Raw genomic sequence first — 19,054 nt, 5'->3', positions numbered from 1 at the left:
TCCTTGGTTATGACGGGGAAATTACAGGACCGTAGGAAGCATTTTCAGCTTTTGTGGGGGTGGGGTACACATTATGAAAATCAGCTAAAATAAATTCGCTGTCAAAAACTTGCTAAGATAATTACAATAATCGGTCAAATTATTGCTCGCCCTCCACCGTCCCTACTTCCTACGGCCTTGAATTACATTGGGTTACCTCTTTTGAAAATTCAGAAAAAATGAATGACAGTGTAGCCATTTTATGTAAGGCACATCTAATTGTTGATATTAGCTTTTCACAGACATAGCTAAAATACCGGAGGAGTTTTGAACAGTTTGCAAGTTAAACAACTACATAGGTCATGCCTGGATGGTTTCTGGGACACGTCTCAGTTGTAAAAATGTTAACATATGAAATGGAATGCAAAGTTTGCTAATGATGACATACCGATACCTGGCTTTAACAACTGATGCAAGCTGCCAGCACTGAACACCACGGTTGGAATTGGAATGGGGTTATTTTTACATGTACCAGACATCAAACCAAAAGAGAAATTATTTGAAGAAGGATCATAACTTGCAACATGGTTTGTACTCTGTCATATCGGCATACCTTGCTGTAGAGGTGGAAACATGCTATCATATACTTAAATACGGTATCCACCCTCTAAGTTATTAACTACAGCTATCATGACAACGAAACTGTTTTGAGTGGACGTATGTCACATATTTCATTTATGTCTCATGGAAAAGGCACAATCAAACTGAGCTGACTCATAATTTGATTAGGTGCGTCCTTTACTTCCACAAAGAACTTCCTATGTACAGAGTGATTACAGAAAGATTATATCAAAGTTTAAAGGCCCATAATGTTTTAATCATTTATTTAAAAAATGAGAAAGTTTCTAAATAGATGTTATGCGTACTAACGTGGTTAGAAAATGACTACTAATAATATTGTACATGAACTACACATGAACTGTTGTATTTAGAGCAATAAAGGGAAGTAATAAGAAAAGCAATAGACTTAATAAAACATTTAGGTATAATCAGCAATATTGAAACCTTTGACAATTGTTAAAGAAATGAATTATCATAAATAGGATTTCACAAAATATTAAACGTATTTTATGTTTATGATGGAAAATGTGGCCAGCACATTTTAAACAAAGGCCCATCTCCGCCAGGAATTACCGCAGCAATGTTAGGTAAACGTGAGCGCAGCAACTAAATGAACAAGTCTATCACGACCAGCAAATAACCTATACACACATAAAAGAACATCAGCAAATGGTTATTTTGCGATAAACCATGTGCGTGCAGTGACGTCATTGGAGGTGCGTAAACGGTCGAGAGTAGTTACTATTTTTCTCATACACTGTTTGTACTAGTATGTCGTTTTAAGTATATAGAATAAGTATATACTAGTAATACTTGTTAATAGATATTAAAGCGAAAAGCGGAACAAGTCGAATATGTTTATCATTTTTTATCAAAAATAGCATTTAAGAATATGAATAGAGCTATGTTGTCTCAAATATTCAGAAAGCCTTACCTATTATACATCTAACACATAACTTTACTTTCCTATGTCCAAAAAAAGAGTTATTGCTTAGCAAAGTCTGTTATTTCAATCATGCTCCACCTACCGATTTTCAACAGACTATTATGAAATTTTCACATAGACTGTTTTTTTTTCAGCTCTCTTATATATGACCACAAACTTCATTTTTCCAGCAGAGCGCAAGATGACGTACTTGACAGGTTTTTTAAGTAGCGTTTCTATATACAATAAAAATACGGCTGTACAACAAAAATATACGGCGAATTTCTTTTTCTTTTTCATCGACTTTCAGAAGTAACTGTTAATGTTGACGATATTTCCGATAAACTGGGTTTTTTTTTTCAGATCTCTGTTACTCTCCATTTTTCAGTTGTAAATCTTCAAACATGACTACATATACAGTATTCATTAATTTCAACAGAGCGTAAAATGACGTACTGATCAGGTTTTCTAAGTAGCATTTGTATAATTTATACTACAAAAATACGGCAGAAGTTCTTTATTTTTAAGTTTGTGTTTAAATTACCTAAAATGATATAAAGTTTGTCTAGATTATCGGAGGCAAACGATTTATAAAGTTCAACGCAAAATGCATAAAACTGACTGAAACTGAAGCAAAATTTCGCTTAAAGACCTAATATGTATGTTTAACAAACTAACAAACTGCCCGATAATTTTATTATGTTTTTTTAATGATAATTTTCAATAATATTGAACAAACGTACATAATTTCAATCTGCAATCGCTATCGGTTCCGGAAAAGAAAAAGACCGTTTTAGAGTTTGCTCTAATTCTCATTGCGTTTCCCCTATCCCAAGTTTATGGAAATTCCTTAAGTTTTTTGTCAAATATTGGCCAGGATCTTTACTGTTCGTTATTCTCTCAGGAAATATTTACGGAACAACTCTGTTAACATTTAATTTTATAATCTAACGTCATAGATGGACAGTCCATTACAATAACTTAATATTATTGTTAATTTTTAAACTGGGTAATAGTTTGTAGCGATTCTTCCTACTGACATGAGATTAATTAAAAATCATAAAAAACTAAACCCTCAAGAGAAAGAAAAAGACGATGTAAAGACAGATGTAAGTGAAATATATATGACAACGCAAAACCCATGAAACCATAAAAAATTCACTTTCAGTAAGTGGGGTAACATATTTTTTATGACCCAGCTTGAAACAACACTGACCAGATATTGCTTATCGCCAGGCAATATTGTAATACACACCGAAATTTAAAGGGTGATTAAACATTTGACAATATCCAATGTAACTTTGTGCATAACGCACTTTTCAAATGAATAATTAAAAGAATACTCAGACATTAAAGGCACTGGTCTACAGATCGTTCGACAACAACAACAAACATTTGGATCTGGAAATTAATGCTATATTTCTTAAGAACGTTTTGAAACTTCTGCTGACACAAATCCGCCTAACTTATTCGCGGCAGATGGAAATGCACGGTAAGAGAGATCTTGAAATTTAATATTGCACAATTGACCGGAACCCTCAGGGACTCTGTATCAGTTTTCCGTCCTCTTTATAGCATATACGGCCTCTTCTAAAACCTTTTCTTCTCGTCTCTTCCTTCTTTCATTCAGAGTTCCCTGGTAAATATCAGACTATATACATATCAGAACCGACAAACAAAAACTTTGATCTTTTCGAGGTCATTTCATAATAATCTACAAATACAACTACAAAAAAACAATACGCCAGAATATGTCACAACATGGTAAAATGACAGAAGACACGAGTTTGAACATGAGAAGTCTTGTGACATGTTCTACTTTTTAGTTCGGAGCAATAAATGCTGGATAGATAAAATATTGCCGACAGTCAATTCAAACTCTTTTTGCACATTCATACTAATGATAGCATTGAAATGTGAGAAGATTTAGAGAGTTGAATATCGAGCTTTGATCATATGAAGATTAAAAACTGCACGTTGTACATTTCATAAAAATAAAGATGTTTTCTGCAGTCAGTCAGAAAAATCTTGCAGAATTTTGTTTGAAGTCGCAAATTATCGAAAAGTCTAGCAAGATCACATATAGATTTGATAAGTCGAGGACCTCGCCTTATGGGTTACGTTGCAAGAGGGCGAACCGGTTCTCTAAGCATGGTTGATTTCTCTCCAAACAAAGCCTGAGTCATAGAGTTGATATCCAAAATTTTGCATTCCGCTGAAAAAGTAGAATTCACGTTCAGTCGTAATATATAACGTTTGATAGAAGTGACAGCAGTATATAAAAGACCATGCATTTTGTATGTTGCAGAGAGAATACACTTTCAATTTCTTAACATTCTGTTTTCAGCATGGCCACTTTAGTTATTTCAAAGATAACTTAACAAAGATAACTTAACTAAATTTCATTTAGGATGTGAAAATACAAAATACTAAATTCACTATATTTTTTACATGCGTTAGGAAAATAAAAGTATGTTACACGAATCTCTTCAACAGTATGAAGCGGAAGAGAACACACAGATCTTAAAACAGGGGCCTCCGTGGCCGAGTGGTTAAGGTCGCTGACTTCAAATCACTTGCCCCTTATCGATGTGGGTTCGAGCCTAACTTGGGGCGCTGAGTTCTTCATGTGAGGAAGCCATCCAGCTGGCTTACGGAAGGTCGGTGGTTCTACCCAGGTGCCCGCTCGAGATGAAATAATGCACGGAGGGGCACCTGGGGTCTTCCTCCACCATCAAAGCTGGAAAGTCGCCATATGACCTATAATGTGTCGGTGCGACGTTAAACCCAAACAAAAACAAAAAAAGATCTTAAAACAACATGTTATATTTGTATACTTTGTTAAATAGTTGAGCTTGCAGTCGATTTCCTCGAGGTTTGACTGTAATGTTTGTCTCACTCTTATAGGTGGCGCTGTATCACCATCTTCCCAGGATCGCAGGCGACTACTTGTGACTAGAGGGCGCTCCACGGTTTGATGTTTTCCCAGAAAGACCTGTTAGTTTTTGTCGGAAACAGACTGTGGCATAGCTGGAATTTGATGAAGAAATTGAAACATTAAGTGTCTGAACGGCAATTGATCGTCTCCTAATTGTCTGTCTACAAACAAGCTTATCTTTTTTTTATATTTCCAATATTTCTTAGCTGAGAAGGAAAGGGACAACATTATACCAAATTCTAACAGCCTCTGGAGTTATCTCCTATAAATATAACCAGTATCCGTAGATATATCTCAGTACTGAAATGGTTGTATACATATTTTGAACACATTTTTGCCGTTGTATTCAAAAGCAGACGACATTACTTACTTGTATCGGTGGACATTGTTCGAATGTGTCCAGGGGCAGGTGAAGACCCGAAAGCTTTGAGCATTTGTACCTGAAAACCAATTTAGATTTGATAACTTCTATTAACTGTCAAAATCTAAATATCAAACAACATTTCATAAACTCATTAAGCGAAAAGATTTCGATTAGAAATAAAGAAACTATGTTCCAACAGAAAACTTAACCCTTCTTTATCATAATACTGACATTAACACAAAAAAACAAATACCAAGCAAAAACATAAATTACAAAGTTAAAACAAATATACAAAGTAGCACAATGCGACGTCGTTATGGAACAGACGAGGTAGAACCAATTCTGGAGAGTTTAAATCAGTCTGTGCGCACCCGCACTTAACCTTACGCAGTGCCCACCAACTGTCACCTTGTGCGAACTAAACCTTGATCTCACAAGCCGTAAATGAACAGTAATTAAAATCGGAAAATTATGTAATCATACTTTATGTGTCAAGCCGCCCTATACATAAACATAGAATCTTCGTTTTGTAAAGCAAAGGGAACTTATAGATCTTAAAAATGCATGTTTGCATTAGCATTTGTGTACTTTGCTAAAAAGTTAAGCCTGCAGACGATTTCCACGAGGTTCAACTGCGACGTCTGTCTCACTCTTACAGGTGGCGCTGTATCACCATCTTCCCAGGAATGCGGACGATTACTAGAGGGCGCTCGACTTTCTGATGTTTCCCTGGGTGACCTGTTAGTTTCGCCGGAAACAGACTGTGCCATTGACGTACTGGCTGAAATTTGATAGAGAAATTCAAACATTAGCTTTCAAAACGCGAACTGCTAGTCAACAAGTAGTATGGCTAGATAATTTATTTTTAATTGCAAATACACATACATACTAATTTTTCGACATTATTTTGAATTATTTAAGTTGTCAGATGTTTTAATGTCATATTTAAATTTTAGAAAGATTTTGATATCCATTTTAAAAGATTCTATACGTTGTGTTAACAATTAGCTCTTAAACACATCATTAAAATCAGGAAATTGTTTTGAACTATGTAATTGTTTGTAAAAGAAAGTCTATACGTTTCAATGATCCTTCTTTGAACGCTGTATCTATGTCTGTAGGCTTGCTGCAGAGACATTTGGAATGCCTTAGATGTCGGCTCATCTTCTTCCATCTGCGGTCCAGTGTTGGTCATCCTTCAGCGCCAGTAAAAGCGCTCGCTTCGTCGAGCTGTTGTCAAAACAGATCACAATCAATTTGCAACATCTTGTATAAATGAAAAAAAAAATATTTCACAGTGTTTAACATAATAACTCGGATCGGAAATCTTAATAGATTCTTTGAATCTTGAAAACCGCTTATTATCATTATTATTATTATTATTATTATTATTATTATTACCCTAGCATCGGCTCTGGAGAAATTCTAGTTATTGCACTGTGTTTCATATACATTAAATGTGTTCCATTGTTCAAAAGGACACACAATATAACAATACGGGGTCCAAATATTGGTTGACTTCCTTGGAAACGCACTGTAATGAGAATATGATAATGACTGGTTCCCGACATAAACACTAAAATGTGCGGAGTTGAAGGTATGTGTTTCTTAATGAGCGGCAAATCAAAGCTGTAAAAATATGTCCACATTTACTGACGCGAAAAAAAAGAAGAAAACACTTGAAATAGAAACGCTTTAAAACCCGAAACTCAAAAATGTTTGCATTCGGCCTCATTTTGTGTGAAATCAAAACATAGTTTCACCTTCTGAAGTTAATGACATGACATGATCTTGTCATATAATTGTCCGAAATTATACATGTCCATAACAGATCAAGTACAACATATTCATTCATACAGTTCAAAATGTATCGTTCTGAACAACATACAGTTTGGAAATGGACTGGTTCATATTTATTTGACGTCCTTGTTGTTGTATTCTGTGGTTCTTTGGGATCATAGAGTCCATGAGAGGTGTGCACATTTCATTACCTCTCACAAACAGACTCAATCAAACCGAGTCTGTTCTTATTCTTTTTTGGTTACGATATATGCTTCCAAGAGATCATTTACATATTTTATCATTCATTTCAATATAACGTAAAAAACCATTGAGCATTTAAATCTTGCCGGATAAAGTTTAAAACTTACACTGTATCATCATTACATTATTTTCAGTCACAATCTCCATGGATTCGGTGCAATAGAATACAGAGCTATCAATATATCACCCGGATGTAACAATGTGTCACCAGGGGGCGCACGTGTTGTTTTAAATTGCTTAGATAAAAGGCATGGAGGCATCCTGAAAGTACAAGTTTTTATTTTCAGTGGTATTCGATTTCATAAAAGTTATAAATAGAAAAGCTTAGCCGTTCATATGTTACAAAGGAAAAGACTTCACAAATAGCAATTTACAGTAAAGTAATTCAAGTACAATTTGTTCTTTATACATAGAACACGGCAAAGCCGCTTTTATTTTGTAGTTCTGTCCTTGCTTAGCATGCAATATTTAGTATGAAATCTTGGCCTTATATTTGTCATTAATTTATTTTGTTTATTTTCTAAGAATTTATTATGTAATTTAGATAATCCTATAAGTGTTATGAAGGCTACTTTAAATAGCGGTTAACATAAACTTATAATCTCAGTCACAGAATCAATGTTTACTAAATGCTACAAGAGCATGAAGAGACATCCGTGGCTGGACGGCTTCGCTCACTGTCTTGTCTCAAGTAGAAATCTCCGATGTGTTTAAGCAATCCAATTGACCTGTTGGATGTTTGTGGTTCTATCAAAGTGCTCATGTATACCCGAAATAATGTCATAAGGGGCCAGCTGGGGTCTTACTTGGAGATGGAAAGCCACCAAATGACCTATACTTTTTGTCGGTGTGATGTTACAACTAACATAAAGAAATAAAGCTACATTGCGAGCTAAATAATGCTTGAAAAATTAATTATATAGTTAAATAAAAATAACATAAACGTGCCTTTTTAGTGCTTCTGTAATTTACATCAGTCTATGCTAAAATATATTTACATACCTGTAGATGTCTTCTGGACGGCTCGACATATGTTCAATCTAAGGCATAAACCTGCTTTTAGACCTTCCCGGAAACTCTTTAAAACCTACAACGAGAACACATATAACAAGAACAAGAAATCCAGAATGTCACAATATACGCCCGTCACAGCAAATTTCTTTACTCTAGCTGCTGTATTGCAAATGAATTTTAATTTTGTGGTTGTTTAGTAATCATTGTAAGTCATTTGTTTTCCTAAGTCCACAAAAAAATTCCTTACCAGGTAGAGAGACCTTAAAATACACCTAAAATTTGAAAGTAACATCTATGATGTACCACAGAAAAGTGGTCTTGGTTTTTCCTATGGTCAATTATAAAAAAGTTACAATATAAGTTATTTATAGTAACAACTAAGGGAAGTTAATCTTTAAAAAAAAAAAAAAAAAAAAAAAAAAAAATATCAAAAAAAAAAATTGTAAGTCCATACAAAAATCTTTACCAGGTGGAGATTGGTCAAAATACACCTCAAAATTGGATGTAGCATGCATGTTGTACTACAGAAAAGTGGTCTCGATTTTTCCCTACGACTAGTTATGAAGAAGTTACAATATAAGCTATTTATAGTAACAACAAAGGGAAGTAATTCTAAAGAAAGGAACTGTGCATGACACTTCCTCTCATGATGGTGTATAATTGTGCAAAGTTACATCAAAATCCCTCCATGCATGAAGAAGAAATGCTTTGGACAAAGTCATTCTTGTATCTGACCTTTGGCCTCTAAGTGTGACCTTGACCTTAGACCTAGGGACCTGGTTCTTGCGCATGACACTTCGTCTCGTGGTGGTGAACATTTGTGCCAAGTTATATCAAAATCCCTCTATGCATGAAGAAGAAATGCTCCGGACAAGGTTTTCATTCTTGTATCCTTTGACCTCTAAGTGTGACCTTGACCTTAGACCTAGGGACCTGGTTCTTGCGCATGACACTCCGCCTCATGATGGTGAACATTTGTGACAAGTTATATCAAAATCCCTCTATGCATGAAGAAAGAATGCTCCGGACAAAGTTTTCATTCTTGTATCCTTTGACCTCTAAGTGTGACCTTGACCTTATAGACCTAGGGACCTGGTTCTTGCGCATGACACTCCGTCTCATGATGGTGAACAACTGTGCCAAGTTTCATGAAAATCCCTCCATGCATGTAGAAGATATGCTCCGGACAAAGTCATTCTTCAATTTGACCTTTAACCTCTAAGTGTGACCTTGACCTTAGACCTAGGGACCTGGTTCTTGCGCATGACACTCCGTCTCATGATGGTGAACAACTGTGCCAAGTTTCATCAAAATCCCTCCAGGCATGTAGAAGATATGCTCCGGACAAGGTCTGTGGACGCCGCCCGCCCGCCCATCCGCCCGCCAGGGGCGTTCCCATAATACGTCCCGTTTTTCAAACGGGCGTATAAAAAAATCACAAAAAGATAAGGACACACAGAATTCAGATTCAGAGATGTTTTTCATTCATCTTGAAAAAAGTGCTTTTGTTCAGTCCGGAGAGAGAGAGGGAGGGGGGGGGGGGGGGGGTAAGTGGGGAGGGAGGGAGTGGGGAGTGTGGTTGTCCTTTGCCGGGTGGTTAAGCTCACTCACCACTCGATATATACATAGAGCTCAGAATTCGGCTATCACTGTCGTGCCTCAGTCAGAAGGTGATAGTGATGAAAAACATGCAGTTTCAGATTACATCTAAATTACCAAATGATTGGCTATATATCATTGTATATTAGATTTACAGAAAAACTAGCTTCAATATTATCCCCTGTTATTCGTAAACTTTTACTTTTGTTTGAAGAATATTTTGATCAGTGTTACTCATTTATGTTAAACATTGCTTATTATAATAAAGTGTTACACATTTATGTCATACACTGCTTAAAATGTTACCAATTTTCTTGTATACTATTTCTTGTGTTTCCCATTTAAAATATTTCTTTATAGAGTATGATCAATGACAAAAGAAACCAAAACTCGACTCTTTATGGAGTGAAAAATTTGGGCTTTACACATAAAATATTTTCTGAACCTCGGTGAATTATAAAAATGGATTTCGATATTTTCCGTTCACCGATGTATTATCAGTATGGGATTTCAGCGCTCTCCAGTCCTTATAAGGCTGGTCACTACCAGATAGAATGTAGTCACAAGTAGTCCAAATATAAATAGTACTAATCTTTTTTTCCTTTCCTAGTGCATTTTCTCGACAGCATAGTGCTTACTATGACACAACTGCGTTTTAATATGTATCACTTTGCATTCTATCGCATGCTAGGTAAAAATGGCGGCGTAAGAATTTAATGTCTCGAAAAAGAGAAATTGAAAGAAGCGAAAAGAAGTAAATCCAGCGGGTTGTATTTAACGAACTGTAGTAACCTCCTTTTTTTTTTTTTTTTTTTAAAGTAACGATCTAGCTCTTTATGGGAATATAAATCTCTGAAAATCTGATATGCTAGAAAATGTCGAAAAGCCGTTATGAATTAAGTGCATTTTATATGAAATAAAGAACAGCTGGATTTAAAGGTGTTCAGCCTATAAAAAGGAATTACCTATCATGACAGAATTCGAAGGATTCCGAAATCACACACGGAGAATTACGTAAACACACGGAAATTGCCGAATGTCAATACCGGCAACGACCCTCAGTTAAACTCTTGATTAATTTAAAACTGAGAGAGAACGCTCTTGATTCATAGAAATTCTGTATAGTACTGTACCGTGTTCATGTTAATTCCGTTAGTGTACGGCCAAGTCTGCAGGATTCTTCTAAAGATGATGAATGTTTTGGTTTCTTTAATACTCTTCATTTTCTCGTGTAACTCATCTGTCCCTTGATACACTCTCACCGTCGACACTTAGCTGCGCTGTAAAATATATTAGACAAACATATTAACTCTTAAAATAGTCCGCTTATTACAAAATGACTATAGGATGTAATGTATTTAACTTACATCATTAGCTGAGATAATGAAAACATGCCGCGTATTACTATAAATCCACTCGGTATCAGTGGAGTCATTGCACGTATCATTATTACTCCGCCAGTAAAAGTGATGTTACCTGTTTAGGATAATTATTGTAAAACAGGATTTTCCTGTATATTTGACTTTTTGGTAGTTTTATTACATGGTTATATTAAAACTGTTTGAACGTCACACGGACACAACAATTTGTACTATGACGACGTTCTAGATACTGATGCTGAAGGAAAATCCCAAGTGTCAACTCCACGAACGAAATGCGACTCACAACAGTAATACGCAACGGAATTTAAGTGGGTGACCACCTTTTCACTTTAAGTACATGTCAACGATGCCTTTTCTCTTGACATCCATTCTTGTCAATTTTCCTTTTAGCTGCGGTGCATACAAATCACACGCAATGAGACATTGCCTTAACATAATCTTCAAAGTTATGAACGAGTGTAGTAATTAGAAGAAAATGAAGATTGAAAACTATATACTGGTTCCTGCAAGTATAGAAGCTCACACGCAATGAGACACCGCCTGAAAATAATGTCCAAAGTTATACAGAAGTGCAGGAATAATAATAAGAAGAAAAAGAAGATTGAAAGCTATATACTGGTTCCTGCAAGTATAGAAGCTCACACGCAATGAGACGCCGCCTGAAAATAATGTTCAAAGTTATACAGAAGTGCAGGAATAATAATAAGAAGAAAATGAAAATTGAAAACTATATACTGGTCCCTGCAAGTATAGAAGCTCACACGCAATGAGACACCGCCTGAAAATAATGTCCAAAGTTATACAGAAGTGCAGGAATAATAATAAAAAGAAAATGAAGATTGAAAGCTATTTACTGGTCCCTGCAAGTATAGAAGCTCACACGCAATGAGACACCGCCTGAAAATAATGTCCAAAGTTATACAGAAGTGCAGGAATAATAATAAGAAGAAAATGAAGATTGAAAGCTATATACTGGCTCCTGAAAGTATTGAAACTCTTTGCTTTTTGTTTAACGTCATTTTTTATTTTTCAACAGAATTTCAGTTATTAACGATGGGCAGTAAACCTAACCGGTGTTCCTGAATTCTGTACCAGTACAAACATGTTCTCCGCAAGTAACTGACAACTTCCCCATAGGAATCAGAGGTGGAGGACAAATTACTTCAGACACAATGTCTTTTGTCAAATCGTCATCGAGAAATACGCCCCGCTCGGAGATAGATCCCGCAACACCGCGATCCATAGATCTGCGCTCTTCCTACTGAGCTCGGTGGGCGGCAACGGAAGTATAGAAAAAAGGGTATTGGTACTAAGCTAACACAAAGCCCGTATTCAAATGTCAAAACTTGTTTTACTAAATTAAAATCAGTTTCCTACTAGGCCTAACATAAAAACCGAAATAGGCCTAACACAACACAAAGCATCAGTGCATATAATGATTAATTTGAATTATTATTATTATTATTATTATTATATCAGATTTGTTAAGCGCCCTTTTCATATGGAAAATACTTCCAAAGGCGCTTTATAATTAAACATGTGACACATCGCAGATATGTAGGAAAGTAACAAAACATGACATATGCAATCACAACACTGAAACTGAACAATTTGATTAAACGCCTTTTATATAAATGATATATTCAATGGCGTTGTACATAATAATAAAAATAATAGTTTTTACAACAATATCATAAATGGACAATGATAATATTTACAGCCTTATTGTAACAAACAGCCATGACCGCACCCCCACCCTTGAGGTCGTTTTACCCCTATTGCCAATACCAGTGCTTTAAACATCTGGTGCATCTGGTGAATTCCCATGCACTTTTGAAAAAAAAAACGAAAAAAAACCCCAGAATTGTCAAGTAATTGCAAATATTGTTTTAAACGTCACTCTTTTGTGCCACTATCAATGAAATGTATACTATTATATATTTATTTCCTTTAATTTATTCCCTCACATATCAAACAAAAACATAACCTTACCAAAGTCAGTCTTTCCAATATCAAAACAACTTTAAGGATAAATGTGGCGACTTTCGAAATAGCGTCTCAAATTTCGGAGCTGGAATACAGTAATTCTCCGTGTTCCGTTTGATACGACGAGCCTTCTCTGTCGTCTGCTGCTTTTATATGTTTCTGATTCTAGAACTCACGCCTTGTTCGCCGAGTTTCTTTCTCATGTTCAAGCGTGGCGAACTATTTTATTGAGCGTATTTAACCTTCCTATTGGAAAGATAATACGTTTGTTCAGCTGAAAAAGAAGACAGAAATAAATCTTTAAAATAAAATAAAATGTTTTGTGTATTCCTAAAATAGTGTTAATGTAAACAAGTTCGATCTGGTGACTTGTAGAACTAGAGCTGTCATTAAGACAGCGCGCTCCACTACTCGGCGATTAGATAGTAAAATGAATATCTGTCTGAATAAGAGACCCCTACTTTAAAAGGAGAATCACCAAGGGGCATAATTCTGACAAGAACACAAAGTAGAGTTATTGGGATTGTTACCACACATGCACAAAATGATGGAAAAAACATATTTTGAGTTACAAGTCATCACCTGACACAGTATCAAAGTTATGTCCAGAAAACAAAGATTGTCAACAACAAAACAGGGGCATTATTTGGTAAAAAAGCCAATACAAATCAGAGTTATGGGGATTGCTACCACTCATGCAGATGATGATGATAAAGATACGTTTCAGGTTTTGAGTCTTTATCTTATATTTTGCTAAAGTAACATCAAGAAAGTGAAGATTGCCAAAAACAAATTAAGAACAAAGGGGTATAACTCTGTCAAAATACAATTAGAGTTATGGGGATTGTAACGCATTATAAGGAAATACTTTTAATTTAAAGTCATTATTTTTCAAAGAGCCAAAGATATGTCTATAAACAAAGCTTTCACAAAATCTAACATGAAAATAATTCAAAGTTTAACAACTTTCTGACCTTAACCTTGGGTATAATGGGCCCAGTCCCTGCAGATACTTTGTTTGTAAGCTAGACAATATTTATATGAACTTAAAGTAAGATATAAACAATAGTAACAAAGTGACAGAAACACAAAGATTGATGAAAAACTTTAAACAAGAAAGCTCAGGCCGACGCCGAGGCCGACGCCGACGCCAACGCCAGGGTGAGTAGAATAGCGCCCCCATCTTATTCTCCGAATAGTGGAGCTATAAAATGTTCTCGACAATTAGCAGACGACAATATGTATAGATTGAATATCGCTCGTCATCTTTAATGCATGTTGGAATGTAAGTGCATGTATGTATACAACAATTTCCCACCTGCTCGAAATCAACGGTCATTCATTAGGTGGTATCTCATATTTTGGACATAAAATGAATGGCAAAAAACTTGTTTGTGAGGATTTAATTTCATTGGTTTCTTCAATAACAAAATCCACGATATTTCGTCCTCCTCTCATAATGATTTCACAGTATCATGAGCATGTACGCAGACGAACTATATCTAAACGAAATAAGGAAAAAAGTGTTTTGATACTCGGAATAAAGACCGGAGATCACCGGTTCGATCCTCCAAACATCTGTCGCCCAAACAGGCAAGGTTTTATCTTATTCTACAGACAGTTAGTTTGTTTATTTATTCGTCTGCTGCCCGATTTTTCTTTTGTTTGTAACAGATTCGTGAGGTCGTTAAATAGGTCTTGTCCTATGAAGAAATCTGTAATTAAAACAGATATAACGTGCATACAGTTGATAGTCTGGAGAAGTCATTAATTGAAGGTATTTTTACACTGAACAAAACTGTTTGTGGGGGCAGAAATTTCGTTGATTTCAATGAAAGAAAGGTCCTAGAAATAAAACTTTTTGAAATGCCAGGGTAAGATAGAGCGAGTGTTTTTCGTATGTATAGTTGGAACTTGATCCTGTGGCATTTTCAGTCTGCCAATTTCTTTCTTTACTTTTTCATTGTGTTTATTTTTGCGGTAGATCTTAGTAAACTATCGGTTTCAGGACTCTAAATTTTGATGGAGGAAATATTCAAAATTACACAATGAGTAGGACCTGTACCGTGTGTGAAACAAACCTATGTTTATATATAATATGACTCTATGTTTTAAGTTGTTGTTTTTTTATTTAGTGATATTTATTTCATACCCTCTGAATAAGTGAAATATATCTGGTAATTTCATAGTGAAAGATTTTAATTCTACTTAATGTCTCACTGTAAAGGAACTATCAAATGGATAAAATTTCGTTAAAGCGTGAAATAAAAATAACGTTTGCTTAATTAACATGTATAAAGATAAGTATCACTCTGTGACTCGAACTATGAGTGTCCCATCGATTGAAAAGATATTGTTCATTTTATGCTGTTTAGCTCTGGTACTCCAGTGCAACGTTCCTTAATTTTTCTCAGGTGATGTTGAAACTTTTGTTTATGAAAATATGAAGGAACGGACAAACTGAAACTGCTTTATTTGATTAAACGCCTAATTTTACACATAGTATATTCACTGGCGTTGTACATTTAATTATACCAGATTTATATAGCGCCCAAGGCGCTTTACATAGTTCAAATGCAGCCACACAGGGCGCATAATTCATCCTCTACTAGTACAGACACAGAGCGATCTGACCAGAGGGACAGAGTGAGACAAAACCCCCACGACAGAGAGATCAGAAATCAGATACAGGCTTATCCGGCTAACTTAGCCTAGCTCGTTTCGAATAGACAGCCTGATTCTTTAACGTGCCCAGTGCATAGCGCTGATACACGCAAGGATTGCCTGGGTTCCTGACCAGTACACCTCGGACAAACGGACCGACAGATCAACGATTTTCTCCATTAAATGGAAAAATGTAGACATTATATATATATATATGCCAATGCATAGTCTATAGATGTACACAGTTGAAGAAAAAACCATTAGCATTTTTAATTAGGCATACCCACATGAAATGACACCTTTTTCTGCAAGCAAAAAGTCTCAAAAAGGGCGTGTAAAACCTGTTGTAAGTTTTCTGTACAGCTGTGGGACCGCAGCTCATTTCTGGTTCGATTTAACTTTACTGCAAGGCAAAAGAAAAACTTTCACGGACTTTGACAATAAAATGGTTTTGTTTCCAATTTCTATATTTCAAATTCGAAATTATAATTACGTTTGTTTTTACTCTTTACCTGATACTTTCTACTTCATCCTCAATGACGTCAGCATACCTCAATCCGGCGTTCTCCGCGTCTTTGTGTAAAGTTACCGCTTTATCTAACTCCAGCTTTGTGACCAGTTTTTCCTTAAGTCTATAACAAGTCTATAACAAGAAATACGCTTGTTTCACTCTTTTGAAAATTGCAGTATGCGCATTTTTTCCCATAATCGGCCTAACACTGTGTACAAATTTTACATTTGAAACCAGTAAACAATGTTCCTACCAAGATTTGGAAGAAACATAAAATCTGAAGTATCCCGCATTGTTACAAACTTTGCTTTTTATGAATCAGATTGTTATGATCTAAAAAACATTATTAAATAATTACATGGTAGGGTATTCACTGCTCGACCATGTTTGAACCGTGCTTCGTATTGAGTTACTGTTATTTTCACTGGAAGAAATAACTTGAAAATCGTAACATTCTTCTAAACATCTCTTTGAAAACTGATTAACATTATAACAACGTTGCGTATATCGGAACAGTTTCGTAGCACTTCATGCATGTCTTTAAACAGAGTTCAATAGAACACAAGCTCGTGAATACCAAACTGCGAGGCAACTGGTAGCGTGTTCGATCTCCAGTATTCTGAATAATCAGCAGTAATTCTTACTGATTCCATCCTTACATTTGAAAAAAAAATATAGCAATTTTAACTACAAACACAATGATGTGGTATGGGGTGGAAGGAATTTGTCTGGTAAATTTTGTTTCAAGGAATGTTTAATATGGTAGGATAGGCCTACTTAACCGTTGTGTCTGAATCGCACGTACTTCCAATACGTGCACACTGCGTTATTTCATTCGTGGTATTTTATGTGACAGTACATGTACCTTCATTCAATACCCACTTCCCGTGACTATTTGAATCAGTTTCAACATAACAGTTTGCAAAAAGACTTTGAAAATGGTATACGAGTAACCACTTTTTTTCTGAAGCGAATTGCAATTCTGTAAAAAGAATAAAGCTAGCTACGAAATACTCTAATTTAACTTTTGTTTTAATAACGTAAGATGTACATGCACGTGCTAGATCATAATTATATCTTCTGCTGTCTGGCACTCATTAATCTCCGACAATATTTTCAGTCGTTTTCGTTTATTCGCGCGATATTTATACCCTCCATGCATATTACTTAGTATAAATAACCGAAATCCGATATGGTTGACCAACTTAAAGATAGTGTATATGCACGTTACTATTGGTTCTCCGTTGACCCCGAGAAACAAACATTTTTTCGGGGGAAGTCCCTGTACACCCACCAGCACCTACCCTCATCTGGACCCCTCCTGAAACAAAACAGTTTACTGAGATGCACATGGAAGAATGTTAAATTAAGGCTTAGAATTAGGCTTTCAGGAACAAAAATCAAACAACACCAAATCATAGAAAGAAAGAGTTGTTTGACATGAAAATTGAACAGCATGTAAAACATGTATATTACTTTACGAAACAAGTGCCAGTATACTGATATAAACATTAAATTCCGGAAAAGGACTGCCTAAAGGGGTCCAACTTCCGGACAGTCAAACGCCTTTAAAAACTCACCATTTACAAAGAACTGTTACACATGTTCGTTTTGATGCATTTGCAATAGCGTGCGAGTGGTGAAATTTCACATAACGGGGTGGAACACAGTTTTCAGCAATTGTTTATCTTTATTTCTTTACAAGTGGCATTTATTTTCAAAGGGAGACAACTTTTTCCGAATATTTTAAGTATCAGTCGAGAAAAAGTTTTACATTTTATTGTAAATATGTGAAGAAAGAAATGAAGTGATTTGGAACTACTTTAGATTCGGAATACCTTGACACACTGTACCTGAGTATTTAGTTTATACATAATTTGTTTCAGGTCGATTGTGAAGGAAGTTGTACAACTTATATTAATAGAGTTTGAGATTTCAACCTTCGCCTTCCCCTTCAACGTCTCTTGCGAAGTTAACGTATGAAGTTGAAGTTCGATTAAAATTCTTTGAGATTTCAAACATTAGAATGAACCTTACTTCTTTTAATCCGCCCATTCAATTTATCCGTAATTATGATCGTTTTTTTTTCGTGCATTTTGATACCAATTGTCCGAAAGGGCAGGAATTTTACAAGAGGTTTTAAAAGTGAAAAGAATGAAAATTAAATGAAAAAAACCCATTTCAATTAATATAATCATCGCATGGATATTAGAGCGAATGAAAATTAAATGAAAAAAAAAAACCCATTTCAATTAATATAATCATCGCATGGATATTAGAGCGATTAAAAAAAAAAAAAAAAAAAAAACACGATAAAACAATGTGAACAATGTAAAAACTCGTTAGTGTTGCTCCAAACATTTAGGTTTTATATAAAATTATGTCAGTATAGTCAGTATACAATGCACGATTGTAAATCATACACGAGAGGAAATAAAAATGATTATTACATACCTAAAATTATTTTCCATTGGGTTTCAATGGACCGCGATCGTGCAATATTTTTCCATATCATGACGTTGAACTCTTTCATATCGGACTAGTCCCAATCCGTGACTCTAGTTACCTCCCCTGAGGTCCGTCCATTGCGAATCTCGTTTCTTTAGATTTTTGTTGCTATCGTGTATTTGTTTAATTTGTAATTTATGCAACATTTTGTTTACTGTTACACTTTGATAGGGTAGGGGTAGGGTAGGGTCACACCGAGTTTCAAGACTGACTTTCTTTGTAAAATGTAAGAATCAAAGTGGGAATTAACCCACAATGTCTCTCTGCCAGGCTCTGGTTCGGTGCATTTAAAAAATGGAGTTATCCCATACGGCTAACAGGAAAAGTCTCTCATCATGATATCATAAATCTGAAATTATCTGATACTTCAAAAGAATTTTCCGTCTTACTAGTACCATTTTATGTTTATAATTAAAACGCAACTGTCGTATTAAGTGTCCGACAGAAACAGATTGATTTTATTTGGACGTGAAAATATAAAATGTTTCACCAAATGATGATCGTGCGTAATTATTTAGTT

General features: G+C 35.3%; 1 protein-coding gene and 1 long non-coding RNA gene across 2 annotated transcripts in view; one reads left to right on the top strand and one right to left on the bottom strand.

Annotated features, from left to right (window-relative positions):
- Nucleotides 1-19,054, top strand: part of LOC123544517 (uncharacterized) — a 184,484-nt gene that overhangs the window by 97,356 nt on the left and 68,074 nt on the right. The gene's annotated exons all lie outside the window — the stretch shown is intronic.
- On the bottom strand, nucleotides 5,911-17,244 carry LOC123544071 (uncharacterized). Its single transcript, XR_008367630.1, has 6 exons — nucleotides 16,028-17,244; nucleotides 12,858-13,125; nucleotides 10,617-10,763; nucleotides 7,873-7,957; nucleotides 6,978-7,131; nucleotides 5,911-6,057 (listed from the first exon to the last, which is right to left on the bottom strand). It is a non-coding gene; the product is annotated as an uncharacterized LOC123544071 (long non-coding RNA).

The sequence above is a fragment of the Mercenaria mercenaria genome, chromosome 16, assembly GCF_021730395.1.
Source record: "Mercenaria mercenaria strain notata chromosome 16, MADL_Memer_1, whole genome shotgun sequence".
NCBI classification, from domain to species: Eukaryota; Metazoa; Mollusca; class Bivalvia; order Venerida; family Veneridae; genus Mercenaria; species Mercenaria mercenaria.
This window is presented reverse-complemented; position numbering and strand designations above follow the sequence as displayed.